This window comes from Hesperophylax consimilis, chromosome 27 (genome assembly GCF_061612785.1).
Source record: "Hesperophylax consimilis isolate HC1 chromosome 27, BYU_Hcon_1.0, whole genome shotgun sequence".
NCBI classification, from domain to species: Eukaryota; Metazoa; Arthropoda; class Insecta; order Trichoptera; family Limnephilidae; genus Hesperophylax; species Hesperophylax consimilis.
The window spans coordinates 27,261,420-27,273,599 of record NC_142862.1 but is presented as its reverse complement, the minus strand read 5'-3'; the positions used below and the strand labels follow the sequence as shown (position 1 = coordinate 27,273,599).

Genomic DNA, 12,180 nt, shown 5'->3' with positions numbered 1-12,180 from the left:
AATTTTGCAAATGTTTTGCTGTCGTCAACAATATTCTGCACAGTTCCTGGTTCAGACCAGAATTGACTAGTTGAATCTGTTATATTTGTGGTATAAATAGGACGTCTGTGTAATACGGTTCGACACATCATGTCAACGCTTTATTTTGGTTTCCGCAAGACGAGAGTTTCAACTAAACACAGTACATACGAGTATTATATCCGCGCTGTTACAGCGTTAGTCCGCCTGCCCTAGGAAAACCGTAGCCGCACGGAGAAAAATGAGTATTGATTCAAATTATTCGTAATCAGGTGGAAAACGGGATTGCAGGCCCTTAACGAATGAATTGATAGGTTTTCTGGTAAACACGATTTCAGAACACGTGTTCATAAAAATCCTGATATTTTCGCATGTCTTCATCATATATATTATTATATATTAGGACAAAATTTCCGCGAGCTGAGCCGCGAATTGTAGGAAAGGAACGAAGCAATTGCAAACGCCGCTTGCGGTTGCTTTGTTCCTTTTCCGTATTTTGTCCCGTTTATACGCACGTTTAGGAATTTTCTAAAAGTAATAAAAAAAAAGCCAGCAATCCACAGACATAGGAATTAATAGACGAGAAGATAATGGCGAGGGGTAAAATCAACTGTTGAAGAACGAAGGGGGTTAAGCTGACTGTGATTCGTCAATAAATCAATCTGACAGTAAATAGGCATCTCGCATTATAATATCACCATTTAGTTCTTAAAAGTAAAATCTGCATTTGAATGAATAGACATTTTTACATGGGAGCGCAAATTACTCGCCACGTTATGAACTAATTTGCGAAGTCCAAATTCGGCAAAGTAAATTTCTTCTGTTTGCAGAGTCGTAGTTAGTTTCAGAGTATTTAGTTAAGACACTTTTACAAATGTTTCATAATTTACTTACCCCAGTAAACAACGATGAGCACACTTGAGAATCGCTACATCGTGATGTGATAGTATATGTTTCTAAAACTGATCCATATAATACGGTGTGAATAAGCTTAAAATAAAGTAAAATAATGCTTACTTATGGAATTTAATACGACAATTGGGTTTATTCTCTTTTTCACATCTATTTTTACAAGTTTTCATATCACAAGTCAACATTTTGCCGTGTTATTTCGTAAAATGAACCGATGATGCCTCGACCATAGTTCGCACAAGAATGATGACGTCACGTTTTCAAATTTCACTTGAGGCCATACGCGAGCCCAGCCGGCTCCAATGGAACCGGTATGGGGAGTGGGGATAATACGCTTTTAATCACTTAGGGCAGGTCTACTAATATTCATATGTCTATGCAGCAATCCCATTTTTAACCGGATTACTTACACTGTGAAGAGATTTTTAATAAATTAGCCATACTAATTTTTCTCCGTGTGCTAACATCGTGTAATATGTTCTCCTGGTAAGTTGAGAAAAAAAGAATCCAGGTGCGGGTGTTTTTAAGGACGGAAAATAGATAGGTTTAATTATTTAGATTTGCAGACTGACGGCAAAAAGCTTAATTTTTTATGTGATTACCACTCAAGTATCAAAACTGTCTTGAGCCAGTATGACCCTGGTATTCCTAAGTGGACGTTATGAGGCTGAAGGGGGGATGTGGGGAAGGAGATGCGAAAGAGGAAGGTTGGGAAGTATACGGCTATTCAGATCTGGTCACTAAATACAGCTTAAACCATTTCAAGCTACGTTTCTATTTTAAATAATGGTTTTTTACCAGGGCGATACTTGGGCATAGTTTTTCTCGCAGAAATTCATATTATCATAACTCGACATTGTCATCAAATGGTCACTCAGCGCCGTTTTGTATTATTGACATTTGAAGGGTACCCGTTAAACGGTACGCCGATTCTAGGTGAGTTTCAGCTTTCTATCAAATTGTAATAAGCTGACAAACTTAAGAGGAAGCTACAAGCCAAAAATGTGGATATTCTTGGTATACCTTATATTGCAGGTAATAGGCATTAAAATCGCTTGACAAACGGAGTCTAGAAACGTTCGATTTCAAGCACAAAACTTGTTTTTATTTATTTTGTAAATAATTTTATAAGAAAGCAAAAATGTAATCAAGTGAAACTGTCACAGATAATCTTAGCTATTACTATATTTTTTTAAAGTTGTTTCCTTTAAGCAATCATACATTTTTCATAAAAAAAATTAATAGTTTACATTTATATTTTTTATTGAGTAATTTATTATTTTATTTGTATTCTCCTCAAGCGAAACGATAGGAAAACCTTCAATTTGTCTAAAGAATATTTTTTGGTATTCATATTATACACCAATTCGTCATAAATATTAATCAAAATAGTGATTGAGGACGGGTTGTTTCGGAGAATTTGAACAATTCATCAAATTTCAACGTTCATTTTCCAGTTTTTTTCAAGTTCTGTTTTTATTTCAGTTCTGTCAAGCCAATAACCTATAATGATATATTAACAGAACTTGCATAGGACTTTCACAGACCCCGAAAATGAACGTTGAAATTTGATGAATTGTTCAAATTCTCCGAAACAACCCGTCCTTAGCATTAAGCTTCGCCTTAACAACGTTGATGCCTGTCCTCTTCTGCTGACCACAATTCGTTCAAAAGCTGAAATCGGCATTTAACGGGAACCTTTCAAATGTCAAAAAACAAAAATTCGAGTGTCCATTTGATGGCAATGTTACATTTGAATTTATGCGAAACAACTGGGCCCTGGAATAAGAGATAGCATGATCGTTAAATAGGGGAATTCATAAAACATATTGCCCGGTTCTGACATGGTTAAGATATTTTCCAGTTTAGAGGTGGCTGCCTAACTTGTACAGGATCAGCAGTTGTGGACTATTACAACACACCCAACATACGGACTATTTGAGCTTCAGAGCAACGTGGGCGCACCTTATAGTGGCTTAATAACAGCCACAGAGAAGAAGGAAGCGTTGAGTAACGCCCTGGCGGCGGCCAGGCAACTGGAGACCAGGCGTGACGTAATGCCAAGCCGTTGAAGATCATTGCTGTGACGTCACCACACCTAGACTAAGCCTGCACTTGTGCTCATGCAAATTGGGAGAATGACACCATCTGTCGTCATTTCTCGCAAGTATTCAAATAAACAACATGTTATTATTTGGTTATAAGGTCAAAACGAGTTGCTCTATAGAAAACCAGAATGGAATTTGTTCTCGTGGGACGTTTTGTATACGATACATTAGTTATTAAATTATGTATTTATTTATCAGTGTTTCTTGCGACAGCTGTGTAGCCATTTCTACGAGGTTCACCAAACTAAACAAACAACAGCAGCAGCTGTGTAGGATACTCTCAGTACCGCTCTGCCCTGATGAAAGATTAGAATCGGAACGTTGCTTGAAATAGTATTAGCTGTGTTTGGTGACCATATCTGAATAGACAGGTACTTCCCTGCCTTCCTCTGCCCCATCTCATTTCTCTCCCACACCCCTAAACCTCACAACATACCGCAATTGGGTATGATGTATGACATAGACCCATTGGCTCGGGACAGTTAGGAGTCTTGTGCGGTATTCACGTAAAAAATCTAAGATGCTAAGAGCTTGATCAAAATTCAAAAAAACATTTACTGCACAAAAATACAGAGTACAAATGGTATAGCTTATAGGTTACATCCTATTTCTTCCAGCTAATCAATGAGAACATCAGTCTAGTACAGGGTATTTTGAAGAAACGTCTATAATATTATAAACGTCTATTTTCGGCAAATAAGCGGTTAAAAAAGATTTGGAGACGGGTCCATTTTGGAATACATTAAACAGCTGATAATAACCCCTTGGCGACAGATTTTTAATAAATTTGGTTAGACAATTCAATCTTCGGACGGAAAAAAGTTTTACCACAAAATTTAACTCCAAATATGATGTAGATTCACTAGTTTCTCGCTTGTAACACTATTTTAGGGACATTTTATATCCACATTTCAAAAACTTATATTTTTCGATGCTTGTTTCAGAGCAGGGCTCGGCAAAATCTGGCCCGCTGCCTTTTTTTCCGGCCCGTAAGATAAAAATGGATTTTACATTTTCAACCCTTGAAAACCTCTGGTTTTATTTAAGAAAACGGCGATAGTCGAGTGAGCAGTTACAAGGTATATATCTATTATGACCGCACGTGGGGATCCTTTAGCTTACATTCCATTGGCAAACGTGCCACACTGTTGAATTTGACCTGAACCTCTGGCCTAGAGCCCAAAATACCTGAAAAAAACCATTAAGACTATGCAGACACGGGCGGCTCTTAAATACACGGATCGCAATGTTTGGAGCACAGAAGTCAGATGGAAATTCATTATATTCACACCCTGTTCTACCAGCATTTCCTTGGAAAATGCTTTGAGGAACTAGCACCATTGATCTCTTCGGCAACGGTGCACAGTAAGCACGCCAAACGCGTGCCCAACATTTGTACACGGTTGACATTATGTTACGAATCGTTCTTGTGTTCAACAACAGGACTATCGAATGATTTACTGGTATCTGTATTTTATTCCTCATACGCTCCTTCCCTTTCTCGAAAAGACCCTTCCACACAGCATCCCCAAATATGATATAGTCCGTGAGAGAAATGTATTTATTAAGGTCTGTGATCGGCTGGCAGCTGAGGCTCTAATTAGTACTCAATAATTGCACAAACAATATTTTTCCACTATAATAATGGTATTTTTTTCCACTATAATACCTTTTGCAAATATTGTCAGATTACCAATGATTAGGTTAACTCCTCCAGCTTTTTTGTTCGCTTTTGGGAACAAATAGCTATTACCTGTATAGTCAATTTGTTCGCTTTTCGGAACAGCTCATAATATGGTCTCCCTTACCGTCGTAGTTAAAAATTAGAACTAATCGGTGTTAGAAAGATAAAATGTCAAGCTTTATATTAAAATATTGATGTTAATTACAATTAAAATGTACACCTCTCTGAAACCAAAGGTTCCGACCGCAATTTGAGAAAAAAATATGAATAATTAATTAATTATTTTTATATGAAACGACAAAAAACTAAGGTGGCAACAATGTTTATAACACACCTTAAAAAACGTAAAAAGAGCCATTTTTAAAAACTATTTATGTGTGATTTCAAAATGTTATTTTTATTTCTGATAATAAAATTTGAAATCGTATGTCATCACCTTTCAAAAACAATTTTTAGTTTTCAGATACGTTGAGAAATATTCCACTTATTTGGTTTTCTCAATAGAAGCGAAAATACACACAAATTCTTTGACTTTCTGACAGCATCTTTAAGAAATATAACAGTCAATGTGGAAGAGGCCTGAAGAGGAAGCTACAAGCCAAAAATGTGTATATTCTTGGTATACCTTATATCGTAGGTAATAGGCAATAAAATCGCTTGACAAACGGACTCTAGAAACGTTCTATTTCAAGCAAAAAACTGGTTTATATTTATTTTGTAAATAATTTTAAAATAATTTTGAAAATACACACAAATTCTTTGACTTTCTGACAGCATCTTTAAGAAATATAACAGTCAATGTGGAAGAGGCCTGAAGAGGAAGCTACAAGCCAAAAATGTGTATATTCTTGGTATACCTTATATCGTAGGTAATAGGCAATAAAATCGCTTGACAAACGGACTCTAGAAACGTTCTATTTCAAGCAAAAAACTGGTTTATATTTATTTTGTAAATAATTTTATAAGAAAGCAAAAAAGTTGATCAAGTGAAAAACTGTCACAGATAATCTTAGCTATAATACTATATTTTTTCTATTGAAAAAAAATATTTTTTAGTAGTTTACATTTATATTTTTTATTGAGTAATTTATTTATTTATTTGTATCCTACTCAAGCGAAGCGATAGGAAAACCTTCAATTTATCTAAAGCATATTTTTTGGTATTCATAATGTACACCAATTCGTTATAAACATTAATCAAAGTAGTGATTTGGCATTAAGCTTCGCCTGAAAGTATAATTCGTGAATATAAGTATTTCTTTTGTTATAAAAAGACACCATTCATTTTGCAATATTACTACGTGAATTTATTTGGTCGCTCGCATTGATGTACTCAGGTAGCCAGTGTCAAGCACCGTCAACGTAATTATTTAATTAAATATAAAAATAAACATTTTAATGGGTAAAAACAGTGAACAACCTTCCGCGACGAGAACTGCTAATGAATTGATGGTATTTTTACGATGCGGTCGGTAATGGCGTCAGTGTCACAAGTTAAATACCTGGACGCCAAAATAACACCACAGAGTTTTATTTTTACTTTGTAATACTTCCGCTAGGCGAGCAAACATCGTTCGGTCACTTATAAATTAATATAACGTCACATAACAATGTAAAAAGTATTACAACTAGGAATAAATTCAATGTATTTAGTATTAACTTGTTGAAGCTGAAAAATCTCTAATGACAATATGAAAGTGATAATACACACAAAAAAATAGGTAACGATACTGACGAAATCCGCCATCTACAGTCAGTTTGCGATATTTGCGATCACGGTCAACGATTGATGACAATATCGGTTTGGCTATCATCAGCGTGACCGTGCTCGGGAAATCGGTATAAAAATGACGGTTGACATTTGTCACATGAGAACGGGTCGCTTCTACGATTCGTTCTTAAGTTGAACAGCTCGGCTGTGGAACGAACTGCCGGCCTCTGTGTTTCCTCCCTCCTACAACATGGGACTCTTCAAGACCCATGTTCACTCCTTCCTCTCCACAAAAAGACCCTCCACACAGCATCCCTAAAGATGACATAGGCCCTGAGGGAAATTATTTTCTTCAGGGCCTCCTGTGTGGAGTTAATATAAAAAAAAAAAAAAAAAAATCATTAGCATTTACGCCTATCGATCCGGTATTGTAAAGTTATCGATGTTATCACCAGATTCTCTAGTTTTACCAAAACTGGGATCTCTATCAATTGAGCTATTACCACCGGATTACATTACTTAATTTTAACCAATCTATAATACTAACATTACCTTAAATTATTTCCCATATTTTTTTATCAATCGATGAGCAAGCTTTCTCGAGAAACATTTTGTATGTGTTGCTGAAGGAAGTGGGGATAGGAATGAGATAGGTAAGAGAAAGGTTGGAAAATACCGGGCTATTCAGATCCGGTCACTAAACACGGCTAAAGCCATTTGTAGGAATGTTTCCATTCTGAAAGGTGGTCTTCAACAAGGGCGAAGACTTACTGTACAATAATACAACATATTATTTTTTTATGATTTTATGTGTACAACGTTGTAAGTAAGTAGGTTTTGTTAGTTATGTCAGATATAGGATATAACGTAATGTTTAGGAGAACATCACAAGTGCGAACCATGAAATAGTAATTTGGTCGCTTTTTTTCAATAATGTTAAAACAAAAGGTAAACATTTCACGGTATAATTAGAGATAAGTCGTGCTTATTCATATGTACAGTGATGTGAATACATCTAGAATGCCCTATCATGTGATTTATTTCACAATAATGCTCGTATGTGATGTATCCATTCGTTCCTAATTAACCATCACTGCGTTTCACCGCAGGGATAGGCAGATAGTATAGAATGCCACTCAACTGTATCAGCGCACACTTCTTGCTTCATTCACATTCATGTATCGTCCCTTACGTATTTTTCTGTTATTCAGACTATTGAAATGACTCTAGTATTTGATTCACTTGGTTGTGCCATGTTTTCATCAACATGCTGTAAACCGTGTAAGCGCCCCTTTCTTAATTTTGTTTACTATGTTTTCTTTAATTTTATATTTTTTCCGGATCTCCACATTACATTAGTAAGACGGTAAAACATGATTTTACCACACGTGTACGCCTCAGGGATCTCATTTCAACGGCGTTCAGCCGACTCTTATTCTTCCTCTGTAAGTTCCACGCCCCACTGCCATAAATCAGTGGGAGATACTCTAAACATCGCCATGGTGTGATATTACCATTCAGAATTAAAACGTTGCTTGAAATAGCTTTGGGCGTGTTTGGTGACCAGATCTGAATATCCAGGTACTTCCTTTTCCCCTTCTCCATTCCCTCCCTACTACCTTCAACCTCCCAACATACCCCAATCAGGTTAGGAGCAGCTGGTCTCTTAAAAATCAGGGTTGGTAGCAACACTCCACTGTGGAATGCTAGTCTCGATTCTTTGGACAACTTTTTACCAACGTAAAAACAAAATAAGTCAAGTGTAAAATACAGTCCAAGAAACATTCCATACATGTTCGCATCTTTGTTTACATCCAATAAACAGATTTTTGTTCGTATTTGAGATTCTCAAAAAAAGTCAGCGGTGATTTATGAATACATTTTTTAACATTGCAACAACTTTATACGCCCACACTTGAGAATTTCCACGTCCAGTACCGTTAAAAATAAACAAAACCATATTTTGTATGAACAGTAACAGATTTTGTTTATCTTAAAATGCATCTGGTGAATGTATCCAATTTAATCTCAAGCATAATATGGAAGGTGGATTGTTTAAAAAAAAAACAGATGAGAAACGAATTACTCTCAGTATCGCCCTATTGAGAAAACCGATATTCAGAATCTAAACGTTACTTGAAATGGTTTTAGCAATGTTAATACGAACGTCTCTACGAGGCCTTTTTCATACAAAACTTACGTTTAGATTTGGGGCCAAAATACCCAACCAAATGAAATTATTATTTATTTTTCGGAATAACTTTATTGAGTAAAACCTCAAATTGTAATATTTAAATATTGAAGACAATATTAGTGATTTCTAAACGAAAATCTGAAACAGAAAAATCGGAAAAGGAAACGGTCACATCTGGGACGCGAACCCAGGACCCTTGTCTTTCCGTGACAGTGCTCTACCAACTGAGCTAATGGGACCCTATTCCCCTCGGTCACTTTTAACTGTATCATACTTCGAATAAGAACTGCTAACATTGTCTTCATTTTTTCATCGCACATTTTTATTGGCAACAAAAAATAAGATAGGTTTATCTAAAAAGACGCTGTCTGGATTGCATTTAGTTCGGGTTGAATCTTGCGATCATACATAAAGATAGTTGCTAATAAAAATGTGCGATGAAAAAATGAAGACAATGTTAGTAGTTCTTATTAGAAGTATGATACAGTTAAAAGTGACCGAGGGGAATAGGGTCCCATTAGCTCAGTTGGTAGAGCACTGTCACGGAAAGACAAGGGTCCTGGGTTCGTGTCCCAGATGTGACCGTTTCCTTTTCTGATTTTTCTGTTTCAGATTTTCGTTTAGAAATCACTAATATTGTCTTCAATATTTAGAAATTATTATTTTTTTTTAAACCAAAGGTACAGGATTATTACTGATATGAGCTTTGTGTATCTCTAAATAGTAAAACAAAGTCCTAATCCGTGTCTGTCTGTTTGTGCGCTTAGTTCTTCTAAACTACGAAACGGATTGTGATAGGATTTTCACTATCATTTAGAGAATTTCTTCCGGAAGGTTTATATGGTTCCATGATAACACAGTGACAATTCAACACACTCTTAAAATGTGATATAAAGTCATTAAAAACGATGAAAAAAATAAAAAAAATTAACCCAACCTAACCTACTTAACCAAGTTAATAAAGTTTTTGTTTCATCACTTTCCATGACTTTATATAACTTTTTAAAGATGTGAAGAATTATCATTGTGATGATTTATCCGGTTACCTTATAAAATATAGGCCATTAAAGAATAAAAATTGTCAAGATTTTGGAGCCAACTTTGGAAATTATATCTTCTGCACAAATATGAAATAAAAAAATTAAAATGATTAATTAAAAGAAGCATTTGGATGGACATAAATTTAAATCACAAACGACCGATTTACATTGGAAAACAAATTCGTCGTAAATAAATATAGTTTTCTACCGGAAAAAAACACCTTTATACTATGCTTTATTGTTATTTTTTTATATTTCATTATAACATAGAAGGTAGGGCAAAATATTTTTATAATAACTACAATTTACTCAAAAAATCCAAATATGCATCTAAAATCATGAAAAATTGAATTCTTTAATGACTATATATTATTAAAAAAATTCAGTTTAGCTGTGTATTTTTTTGGCCTCCATTCCAAATTTAAGTTTTGTATGAAAAAGGTCGCGCAGCCGTTCCTCTTAAGTGACCAGAACAGAACGTTTCTAGACTCCGTTTGTCAAGCGATTTTAATGCCTATTACCTACGATATAAGGGATACCAAGAATATACACATTTTTGGCTTGTAGCTTCCTCTTAATCTTCCTCTCCCCCTCCCCTTAATTCCACAAACGGGGTTGTCATAGTTCCAATGTCTTCGAGCAGTTGAAACTAGTGTGCGGTATAATATTAATTTGTTAAAAAACTATTCGGAGTTAATTGGAATTACACACTCAAGTCTATTTTGAAAAAATAAAAATAGTATTTTCGATTGTGACTGTAACTCCGGTTCAATGGCCTCTCTCTAGATTTTCTTTGAATTTAAGTGTAATTTTCAAAATTGGAACGGATTGTCGTCTGATTGTTATTTTTTTATAAATACTTAAAATTATAATATCCCGTGAATTTTCAGGGGTCTGCGCTGGTGCAACACAAAATCAATAAACTGAATCACGTAAATTTTATTTTTCCTTCCTCAAACTAAAAAAGGCAAGGCCTGTATTATCGGATAATTAGTACTTACATAGACAGGTACACTTTTTATATTTGAATATGTACGTTGGTATTTATAATTTTTTTATCGTTGGTAAGCAAATATGGAAGCATATCTAGGTAGGTCCCTAATCAAATGTAATGCAAATATTGAGGAGCATTTCTAGGTAGGCACCTATACTAAATCGATAATGTTTTTTATTTGAATAAATTTCATAGTACGTATGTTTAGGAGCATGTTAGGTAGGTATGTTTTTATAACAAAATACTGATTTATTGTATTGCACAGTGTGTAAATATGCGATCATATGTAGGTACAATAGCAAACTATTTTAATTAATTACAGCTTTTAGTAATTTATGCAAATACGGTAGCATCTTTTTCACTATCTCGCATACACACAACTTTTATCTTTGTATTCCACTGATAAAAAACTACACTGTTTAGAAATATTTACACAATAATGTTACTCTTTATAGATAGTGTATTACTTAGTAAATATGTGTATTATAAACGTGATGCATAGTTTGTTTTCGTTTGATGATGGTATAATCCGGGCCGAAAGGTGATACTATGGCGTTTTTATTACAGAAGATATTTTGCCAATCGATGCAATATTATTACTGAGAAATTACCATTCGTAATCCGTGAATCAGAACATTTCTATTTAAAAACACTGATGTCAGACCGGACGGAGTATGGCAAGGACAAGCCTCGAAAACAAACTTGTAAGCGGTCGAAAGGGCAAGAAAACGAAGCGAAATTGCACAAAAATCAATAAGAGGTTAGTATCTTGTTTTAGAAGATGACATCTAAGTAGAATTTGGGGTTATTTTCTTATTGGAACGCAAGAATATCCCTAGCCTAGCTAGCTGTCAAGTGTTGTCTTTGGAGGCGTTTTAGCGTCTTGCTAATTTATGGAAGCCCTACATGGGGGTGCACCACGATCGATCATGGTGTTAGGATTGCCCCGAGGGAAGAAAATGAAAGGGAGCTTCCTAAATCGATAACATAAAGGCAGAATTTTGCTTAGAATAATTACAAGATGGCTGACACATCCCACTGAAACGGGCAGATGTATCTTTAGGAGCCTCTGGAGAACCAGCCGGCGGGAATAACGACTCGAGAAATTGCACACGGATAGATGACACTAATAATGATATTCACTCACCGTTTGTTTTCGCCATCAGCGAAATATTTGGCGAAAAAACATTTATTCTTTGACACTAGCTCTCACTACACGCCCATTCCTCGGTTACTAACAAAACTGCGCCGGCGGAGACATCTGGCGGGACAACACCGGAAGCTTTTCACCAAGCCCGTATCACACGCTCTAATCTTTATTGCCTTGTTTTTTTGATAAAAAGTTGAAAGATGTTATGAATGTCATTCATGGTTTTATTTTACGGCAATGATTCTTAAGTTATCGATAACATGTGGACCAAATTATTAACGCTTTTTAACTAATTATCTTTTAAAATAATTGTGTGTTAAAAATGAGGAGATCAGAAATGAATGTAGGGCTGGGGCAAGCGGAATAGTT

General features: G+C 35.3%; 1 protein-coding gene across 7 annotated transcripts in view; it reads right to left on the bottom strand.

The window, feature by feature from the left end:
* The window catches only part of rhea (Talin_middle and talin-RS domain-containing protein rhea), a 144,579-nt gene extending 132,679 nt beyond the window's left edge, over positions 1 to 11,900 (bottom strand). For all 7 annotated transcript variants that reach the window (XR_016305003.1, XM_089648426.1, XM_089648422.1 and 4 more), the window contains exon 1: positions 11,809 to 11,900. The gene's annotated coding sequence lies outside the window, so the exon portion shown is untranslated. The remainder of the gene's footprint in view (positions 1 to 11,808) is intronic.
* Positions 11,901 to 12,180: the final 280 nt, after the last annotated feature.